Here is an 8976-nt window from a genome sequence, read left to right as displayed (position 1 = left end):
TAACTAAATTGTGTTGAACCAGATTTCCTTTTTGTTTCAAATAGATAATTTGTCTGCTGGCCCTGGATGGGTGGGATCAGGTCTAAACATGGGCACACGTGCACATGTATACACTTGCTCTTCAACAGCACGTCTTTTCTTTTTTATTTCTTCTATTATTTTTTAAAATTTATGTTTCTTAGTGTTTTACCTACACGTATGCATATACACTACCTGTGTGTGCAGTGCCCACATAAGTCAGAGAGAATGTCAGATCTTCTGGGACTGAAGACTGAAGTTATATTTCCTCTCTTCCTTCCTTTTTGTTTATGTTTTGTTTTGTTTGTTTTTTAAATTTTTGACCAACAACATTTATTTTTCCTTAAATAACAATATCCCACTGCTTTTCAGTATGTTGATTCTTTTTTAAAAAATTACACTGCAATTACATTTTTTTCTTACCCCTACTCCCACTTCACACACAGTCCTCATTGCTCTGTCAAACTCATGGCCTCTCTTAATTGTTGCTACACACATGCACACATAATGCATTCCTAAATATAGAAATATAACCTGTTCAGTTTGTATAATGTTACTTTATGAATATAATTTCAGAGCTGGCCACTTTGATAGTGGATAACCAATCTGGAGGCACGTCCTTGTGTAAACTAGTTCTTTCACCATGAGCATTCTTCAGTTGCCTACAGTTCTTTAGTGAGGGTTGAGGCTCTGTAGGATTCCCCTTTCTTTGTGTAATGATATCATCCTTGTTTAGCTCTTGTTAGGCAGTCATCATGATGAGATTACATGGGCATAGCTTCTCCATGGAAAACTTCCTGTTCTTTCTCTCTTACAGTCTTCCTGTCTCCTCTTTGCTATGTTCTCTGAGCCTTACTGTGATGGTTTGCATGTGCTTGACCCAGGGAGTGGCACTATTAGAAGGTGTGGCCCTATTGGTGTAGGTGTGGCCTTATTGGAGTAGGTGTGTCACTGTGGGTGTGGGCTATAAGACCCTCATCCTAGTTGCCTGGAAGTCAGTATTCTGCTAGCAGCCTTCAGATGAAGATGTAGAGCTCTCAGCTCCTCCTGTACCATGCCTTGATGATAATGGACTGAACCTCTGAATCTCTAAGCCAGCCCCAATTAAATGTTGTCATTTATAAGACTTGCATTGGTCATGGTGTCTGTTCACAGCAGTAAAACCCAAACTAAGACACTTACATACAGGAATTGTGCTAAAGGTACTGGGACTGGGGACCAAAGGGTCACTTGTTCTCTGCATTCAGGTCAATTGTGTTCTACAATAGTATCTGTCTCTTGTAAGATGTTTCTTTGATGAGAGGTGAGAATTTTATTTATCTGTTGTTTATTTGTGGGGATAAAGATAACTAGAACACACTCAGAAATTACGTTGTTTAGCAAAGCAGCACTTGTAGGTTCTCCTCAAAGATCCCTGACTTCACTAACTCTAAAGAGTTAGGTTTCTAGAACCAGTCATGATTTCCCTCTTGTTGAGCATTCTAAGTCAATTAGAGAGCTTTTGTTTACTGCCAAGATATGTGTGCCATTACCGCGCCCTTAGATATACTGTGCCTTGCTCGTCATTGTTTTAGTTCATAGGAATTACAGATATGTAGGACAATCAGTGGCTTCCTTAGTGCCATGAAAGCTAGTCCTCAAACTAGCTATCACTTCAGATCTAGCTCAAGTCCTCTAGGTCTTGTGTCCCAAGTACATGATGTCTTTAACAATATGGACTTACCTTCAACATCTGGGATGCAACCAAGGGCAACAACAATAGCCTATGCTCTGAGAATCTCTTGGACAACCCTGACCAACAACTCTAAAGGCTTCTCATGCCTAATGCTCATTTTTGTTTGTTTGTTGTTGTTGTTAAATAGTTTATGATAGCCCAGATGGGATTTTCTATTCTTCAAGAGGATTTTCTTTAGAAGTTTCTACTTTTGAAATTTTATTACTGATATTTGGCTATAAATCAGTTGTTCTCCAAAATTACCCTTTTCTAGGGGTTGCTTAAAATCATCAGAAAACACAGACATTTACATTATGATTTTTAACAGTAGAAAAATTACAGTTGTGAGGTAGCAAAGAAAATAATTTTATGACTGGTGGTCATCACAACGTGAGGGATTACATGAAAGTGTTGAGGTATTAGCAAAGTTGAGAACTGCTGCCATAGATCGTCTATATCCTTAAAGGAAAAAAAAAGACCACAATGACTGAGAAATATGAAAGAGTTTAATATTGAAATCCATGTAGCGGTTGGGGATTTAGCTCGGCGGTAGAGCTCTTGCCTAGCGAGCACAAGGCCCTGGATTCGGTCCACAGCTCCGAAAAAAAAGAAAAAGAAAAAGAAGAAGAAGAAGAAGAAGAAGAAGAAGAAGAAGAAGAAGAAGGAAGAAGAAGAAGAAGAAGAAGAAGAAGAAGGAAGAAGAAGAAGAAGAAGAAGAAGAAGAAGAAGAAGAAGAAGAAGAAGAAGAAGAAGAAGAAGAAGAAGAAGAAGAAGAAGAAGAAGAAGAAGAAGAAGGAGGAAGAAATCCATGTAACTCACAGGAAGGTATCTTGTGCTCAAAACTTCCTGAGTAACATCAGTGGAACTTCCAGATTAGTGGAAGTCTGCTTATTCAGACAGCTGCCTATGCCACCATTTCCAGAGAAACCCAGTGCGATGGCCATTCCTGGTTGTCAATTTGACTATGTCTTGAATGAACTACAATCCAGAAGTGGAGGGCACACCTGTGATCCAGTCCTTGAGGCTGGAAGACACAGACTTTTGATCTGGATCTTGAAGTATAGTGGTTATAAAAAGCTTAGACCCAGGCCAGGTGATACACTCCTTTAATCCCAGGAGACAGAGGCTAGCTGATCTCTAAGTTCAAGGCCAACCTAGAACAGAGCAAGTTCCAAGTGAAGTACAGCTTAGGTCCAGATGTGGTGGTACACACCTTTACTCTGGGCTACACCTTCTGTTGGAGGCCTACATAAGGACATTGGAAGAAGGAAGGGTTCATTCTACTCCTGTTTGCACTTACTTGCCAGCACATCTGTTGGAACCCACTTCTTCAGGTTTCCAGCTTATATAGAAGACCAGCTGAAACAACAAGCCTTTGTGGGACTGAGCAACTGCTAGGTTCTTAGACTTTCCATTCACAGCTGCCCACTGTTGGGTTAGCTGGACTGCAGCCTGTAAGTCATTCCAATCAATTCCCTTAATATATGGACATATTCCATAACTTCTGTGACTCTAGAGATCACTCACTAATAATGCAGTCAGGATTCAGTGAATACAGGAAGGGGCAACCTGAGAAGATGTTGAACTTGCTTCGAGGCTATAATTAAATGTTCCAGGAGCAGTGGTTTGTGTATTTTGTGATTCAGGTCGTTGGATATTAAACATGTAGAATTCAGCACATGACGGGGCAGGAGGGCACCCGTGTCTTTGTGAAAAGAGAGCTCTAGTTTCTCTAGGTGACAAACAGCTCGTTAGTGATTAGTTTTGTACAGTACACTGTGTTTGAGCATGTTGAGAACACAGAGATGTAACTGACCCAGTTCCTACACAGAAGAACTTATTTTCTCTCATTTACTATCTAGTCTACTTTGCTCTCTTGCCACCATGTCTAGGACTATCCACAGGGTTACAGCAATGAAGGCACGGAGTTTGATGAAACCCTTCTCTCTGTATTGGAAGAGAAATTTGCTTTGTGAATTCTTTTCCCTCTTTACTTCATAAGCATAGGAAAATAGCTTGAAGGTTAGGACTTAGGTAAATTTCACCTTCCCACCATCTGGTCCCCATTCCCTTTTCCCATAGCTTAATTTCCACCAATTAAAATTTGTCTGAGTTGACAGTGCTTCTGGGAGCAAGGCAGCTCTCTACTTCCCCTGGGTGGTCTGTAAGCGGCATTTATGTCCTTATATGTCACACCATGTACCACATCTGACATCAGTGCAGAAATGCAAGTTGAATGGTGACTGACATTTCAATCATAAGCTCTCTCAAGAAATGCAAATTGAATGAATGTACGAACCATGTGGGTTCCTGTAATTGAATTGTTCTCCTCCACCATTTAACTGAGATTCTGGGAATGTAATTTGCAGTTTACAATGGTGGGAGGTGCAGGCAGAGTGGTAATTTTGGATAATGAGCAGGAGAGTCGGAGGGCAGCCAGAGGCAGTTGTGATAGGGACTGGACTCTGGGAGCTAGGAGGGCTCTGTTGTGCAGGGAAAACAGCACCAAGAAGAGTCTGCAGAAATAGCTGAGGCAGCTGCTGGCTTGCTCTGCCAGCCAAGTGTGCTTCTAATCTGCGCCTGTCCCCCACAGCCACAGCCAGCAGCGTTCCTTCAGAAAACTGACCCGAGCAAGAGATTTCTTCATTGTGACAGAGGCCTATAGTACAGGTGGCTTCTGGCGACATTCTGTGATACTTTGATCATGTATCCAGTTCACAGCAACATTATCCTTAAGCCATATTCGAGTAAAACGCACCAACCGGAGAGAATCTTTCTGGCTTGGATGATTTAAGAACAAAAGTATTCTTCCTTAGCAAGTAGGTGCTTAGCTCTGAATCCCAGGGCCGATGCCATGATTGGACATAGAGGGAGTCTCAGGGAAACAGGGTTCTGTTGCTAGGTCTGGCAGGAGAGACAATTAGTTGAACATGGAGGATGTTCTTGGTGGCACACAGGAATAGAGCAGGCTATATTACATAAAATACATAACTATACTAGCTAGACTCAATATGTAGCCCAGGCTGGCCTTGAGCTGACAGTGCTTCTCTTGCTTTAGTTTTCCTTAGTGTTGGAATTATAGGCATGGGCTACCAGGCCTGACCTCCCATTGTTTCTTGTATTGAGTTAATCCAAGGACTCGACTGATGTATATGATACTGTTGATTCTTAAGGGAATTGTACATAAGATAGACACGTGCCTGAAGATAACTTACATATTGGTCAGGCAACCAATCCATGGTACACTGAAATTCTTTACTTTCTAAGAAGCAGAAGTTAAAAGGACTAATGTTTTGCATTCATGTGTTAGTTAGTGATGCAGTTGTGTCTTAACCACATCAGAATTCAGCACCTTATAATCACTGTGTGGTATTGCAGTTTATAAACACATGAGTGGTTTGATTCAGTCATCATGCCTCTGTGTGTGTGTGTGTGTGTGTGTGTGTGTGTGTGTGTGTGTGTGCGCGCGCATGCACACACATAGTGGCTGATGGCTCTGTCCTGAGCTGGGCATGGCCAGAGCTTCTTATCTGGAGCAATTCTATATCTCATGTCCCTTTCTCCTACTGGGAGTATAGAAACTCCCCAGACACAATGAATTGACTTAGACTGACATTACAACGTTGTGGAAGTGAAAGAGGTTGCACTAGAAACCATTCTTTGTGCTGTGAGTCGTGATTTGCTCCCCAGGCTCCTGGGCAGTAGCAGTGAGCTGAGCCACAACTCACAGTCAGGCACATAGTCACAAAGGAAACAGCCAACACTCCGTAGCGTACCACGTCACTGAGGAGTAAGAGCCAGTGTTGGGTGTATTAAATGTGCTTCTCACTGGTGCAGTTTCGGCTCACAATGGTTTTATTTGTCTTTAGCCCCCTTGTAAGTAGAGGAAGAGCTAGGTTCCAGCTCAGGCATGCATTTTTGGTGATGATAAGAAGTTCAAGACAGCGAATGGAAGCAGGTACGATTGTCCCTATGTTTCAACACTGTGTTATGGCTTAAATCTTACTGGCTTGGACTTTGAATTCCCATTCTTCAGCTGGTGGCTATTTTGGGAGACTGTGGAATCTTTAGGAGTTGGACGCCAGCGGGTGGAAGAGAATTGCTGAAGGCAGACCTTTGAAGGTTCCAGCCTGGGCCCTAGTTCCAGCTGCTCTCTCCTCCCTGGTCCGCTGTAAAACGAGGAGCACCCCCCTAGCCACTCCCACTAGTGTGAGTGCCCTTAAGCAGGACAGGACAGATGGAAAGTTCTTTAAGCCCCGGGAAAACTCACTTCTTCTCTTCTGTTCCTGTCTGGTGTTAGCATCACAGAAGAGGAAAAGCAACTAATGTATCGAGTTATGGTGCTGAACTTGAGGTCAGGGAGGATGGAAAGTGGACAATTTGTGGGAATCTCATGGCAAGAGGTCTAACTTGTGGGAGGAATGAAGAATTGCAACTACTCATGCGATCCACTATATTATAATTTGGAGGTCATGGAGTAAGATATATCTGAACTTAGTCATTATTAAGTGTATTCATATTGTCCACTTTACACTGTCTGGAAGTGTCCTCTCGAAGGGAAAATTCATAGAAAACCAACACATTTGCTCTTGCCTGCCAATTAACAATTAGTCCGGGAGTTCTTCAGTTCTCAGCCCTCCAACACTGCTGAATAGATGGAATCTTACCCACAGAGGTTCAGAATCAAGGTGCACTGTGAGGTTTGGCCGACTGTGTGAGTTCTAAGAACTCTTTGGAAACCAGCGCTGTAAGGGAATAAGGTATTCGTGCTTCATGCTTACCGTTTGTTTACTGGTCACTACTTACTTCCAACATCACAACTCTCTTTACTTTCTAATAAACAACGGAAAAATGGTTTAGACTTCCTCCTTGTGAGCTCAGGCATGCATGAAGTTACCCTCACATTTGCAGTAGCAAAGCTCCCCAATACTTGTTTCTTAGAAGCAATATGTTACTTTCAATACCTTAAGGATTCGGTTGCTCAAGAGCTAAATTAATACACCAAATATCGAGGCTGTATTTGAAAGCTAATATCTTGACCTGATGGTGAATCACTTTCCTAAAGTTTACAGGAAAAAAACCAAGCTGCTGATGTCTTTGTAAAGCTTTTCTTTTCTTTTCTTTTTTTTTTTTAAAGTCCTATCTGGGTACAGCTTGATGGAGGCTTTTCTGAAAGCTTTTGAAGTTGGAAGATACATTCCAAGTTTAAGGTAGGCATATGGAATTAGGTGTTCCAGGTAGCTGGAGAAGGGGAATTCTGCAGCCTGAAGTGAAACAAAACCCATCGTTCAACTGAAATGGTTACCTAGTGTCCTAGTTTGGGCTTTACTGCTATGAAAAGACACCATGACCAAGACAACTCTTATAAAGGCAAACATTAGTTGGGGCTGGCTTACAGGTTCAGAGTTCATGACGATCATGGCAGGAAGCAAGGCAGTACGTAGGCAGACATGGTGCTGGAGGGGCTGAGAGATCTACATTTTGATCCAAAGGTAGTCAGGAGGAGGGTCTCGTCCACACTGGGTGGAGCTTGAGCATAGGAGGGGACCTCCAAAGCACCTCCCCTGACACCTAACCGAAATGACACAGTTTCTCCAAGAATGCCACATCTCCTAATAGTACCACTTCCCATGGGTCAAGCATTCAAACACATGAGTCTACACGGACCAAACCTATTCAAACCACCACACATAGGTTACAATGTTCTTTTTGTGTTCTTTATTTAGTGTGTGTGTATGGTGGGGTGGGGGTGGGGGGGGGAGGTGGCACATATGTGGAGGTCAGAAAACAACTTTGTGAAGTTAGTCCTCACCTACTTTTACTTGGGTTTCAGGAACTGAACTCAGGTTGCCAGTGCCTTGACCAGCTGCGCCACCTCATGGCCAGGTGATGGCGTTCTTTGCCTTGGAGCTCTCCCACCAGACAAACTTCTGCCATTTCCCCATCTCCTGCACCATTGTTTTCTTCTGCTGAAGCACCCACTATCTGGACACTTGCTTGTCATTTTCCGTAAAGCTATGCTACTAAGTATGGATCAACTAGCTATGTCACAGGGGGGAAACCCCTAGACGGTAGCATGTGCCATTTTCTGTGGTATAAATCTTCGAACCATGACTGGTTTCAAAGTAGCACTGTGTTAACATTGTTGGGAAAATATTGTCACACACTAACTTAGTGAGCCAACTCGAACACACATATTAAAAGTATTTACCAGTAAGAATAAACTGCCTTATATAAAAAGTTAGATGCAAAGAGTTGTAAGAAACAGCTGTTGCGTTACATTTGGGAACCAATGAATAGGATAGGTTGAAGTCTGTGATTTCCAGTGAACCAGGATGCAGGAAGGAGTATAACCTTCCCCTCTCTGCTTTCAGTGGATTTTTCAGTGAGGAACAGAGGCAACTGCAGTTTCTGCTTGAAGCAGATCTGTGAGTTTAAGTCAATTTTCCTCAGAGCCACCACGGCTGCTACCTTGTCATTCTCTCTGAAGAGACTGGATAGCATTTGAGCAGTGGTTTCCATTTTTAATGTCCCCATTGACATCAGGTCAGAGGAGAAGGGTCCTTGCTGCACGCCTCCCCTTGGAACACGAGACCCGGGCTCTGGAGATAGATTGCCAGTCCAGGGAATGGTGACAAGCCCACAAATGTGCAAGAGCTCAGAAAATCTGACTGGTGTCCCTGTTTCTCGAAACTTGCTGCATATACAGTGGTCTTCAAACCTGCTACTAAAATGATCTTCAGCGAGGAGGGAATATGGGATAGGATAGAAGTGTTTCTGTATGGGTTTGATCCATGAGAAGAAGTTTTATGCAGAATAGCTTCACCTTACAAGAGTGACAGCACCAACAGAATTTAGAGTTCCTACTCCGTTATGCATTGTGCTAGACTCTGTGGCTCTGTCACGTGATGGCATTACTATGGATTGAGATGAGACAGAGAAAAGATACAAATACCCTCTAAAAGGTATCTATGTTCCGGTGTGTTGGGTATATGTGTGTGTTTGTGTGTACATGTGTGTTGCTGTGCATGGACATGTGTGTGTCAGTGTGTGTTGTGTGTATATACATATGTGTATTATGGAGATTGAATTCAGGGCTCCACATAATTAGGCAGATACTCTACCACTCACTGAGTCCCACACTCAATGCCAGGCAAAAAGGATTTTGTTACAAGCAATCTCTGACTTTGAGAAAGACAGCTCTCCATGCCACAAAGCAGTCTCTAGCAATCCCATAAACACAA

General features: G+C 42.7%; 1 long non-coding RNA gene across 1 annotated transcript; it reads left to right on the top strand.

Moving 5' to 3' along the window:
- Positions 1 to 5494: 5494 nt before the first annotated feature.
- LOC148006871 (uncharacterized) lies at positions 5495 to 8699 on the top strand. The gene is made up of 3 exons (XR_015644732.1): positions 5495 to 5690; positions 6870 to 6942; positions 7566 to 8699. It is a non-coding gene; the product is annotated as an uncharacterized LOC148006871 (long non-coding RNA).
- Positions 8700 to 8976: the final 277 nt, after the last annotated feature.

The sequence above is a fragment of the Rattus norvegicus genome, chromosome 1, assembly GCF_021556685.1.
Source record: "Rattus norvegicus strain SHRSP/BbbUtx chromosome 1, alternate assembly SHRSP_T2T, whole genome shotgun sequence".
Taxonomy (NCBI): Eukaryota; Metazoa; Chordata; class Mammalia; order Rodentia; family Muridae; genus Rattus; species Rattus norvegicus.
The sequence above is the reverse complement of the archived record's forward strand: the minus strand, read 5'-3'. Positions and strand labels throughout refer to the sequence as shown.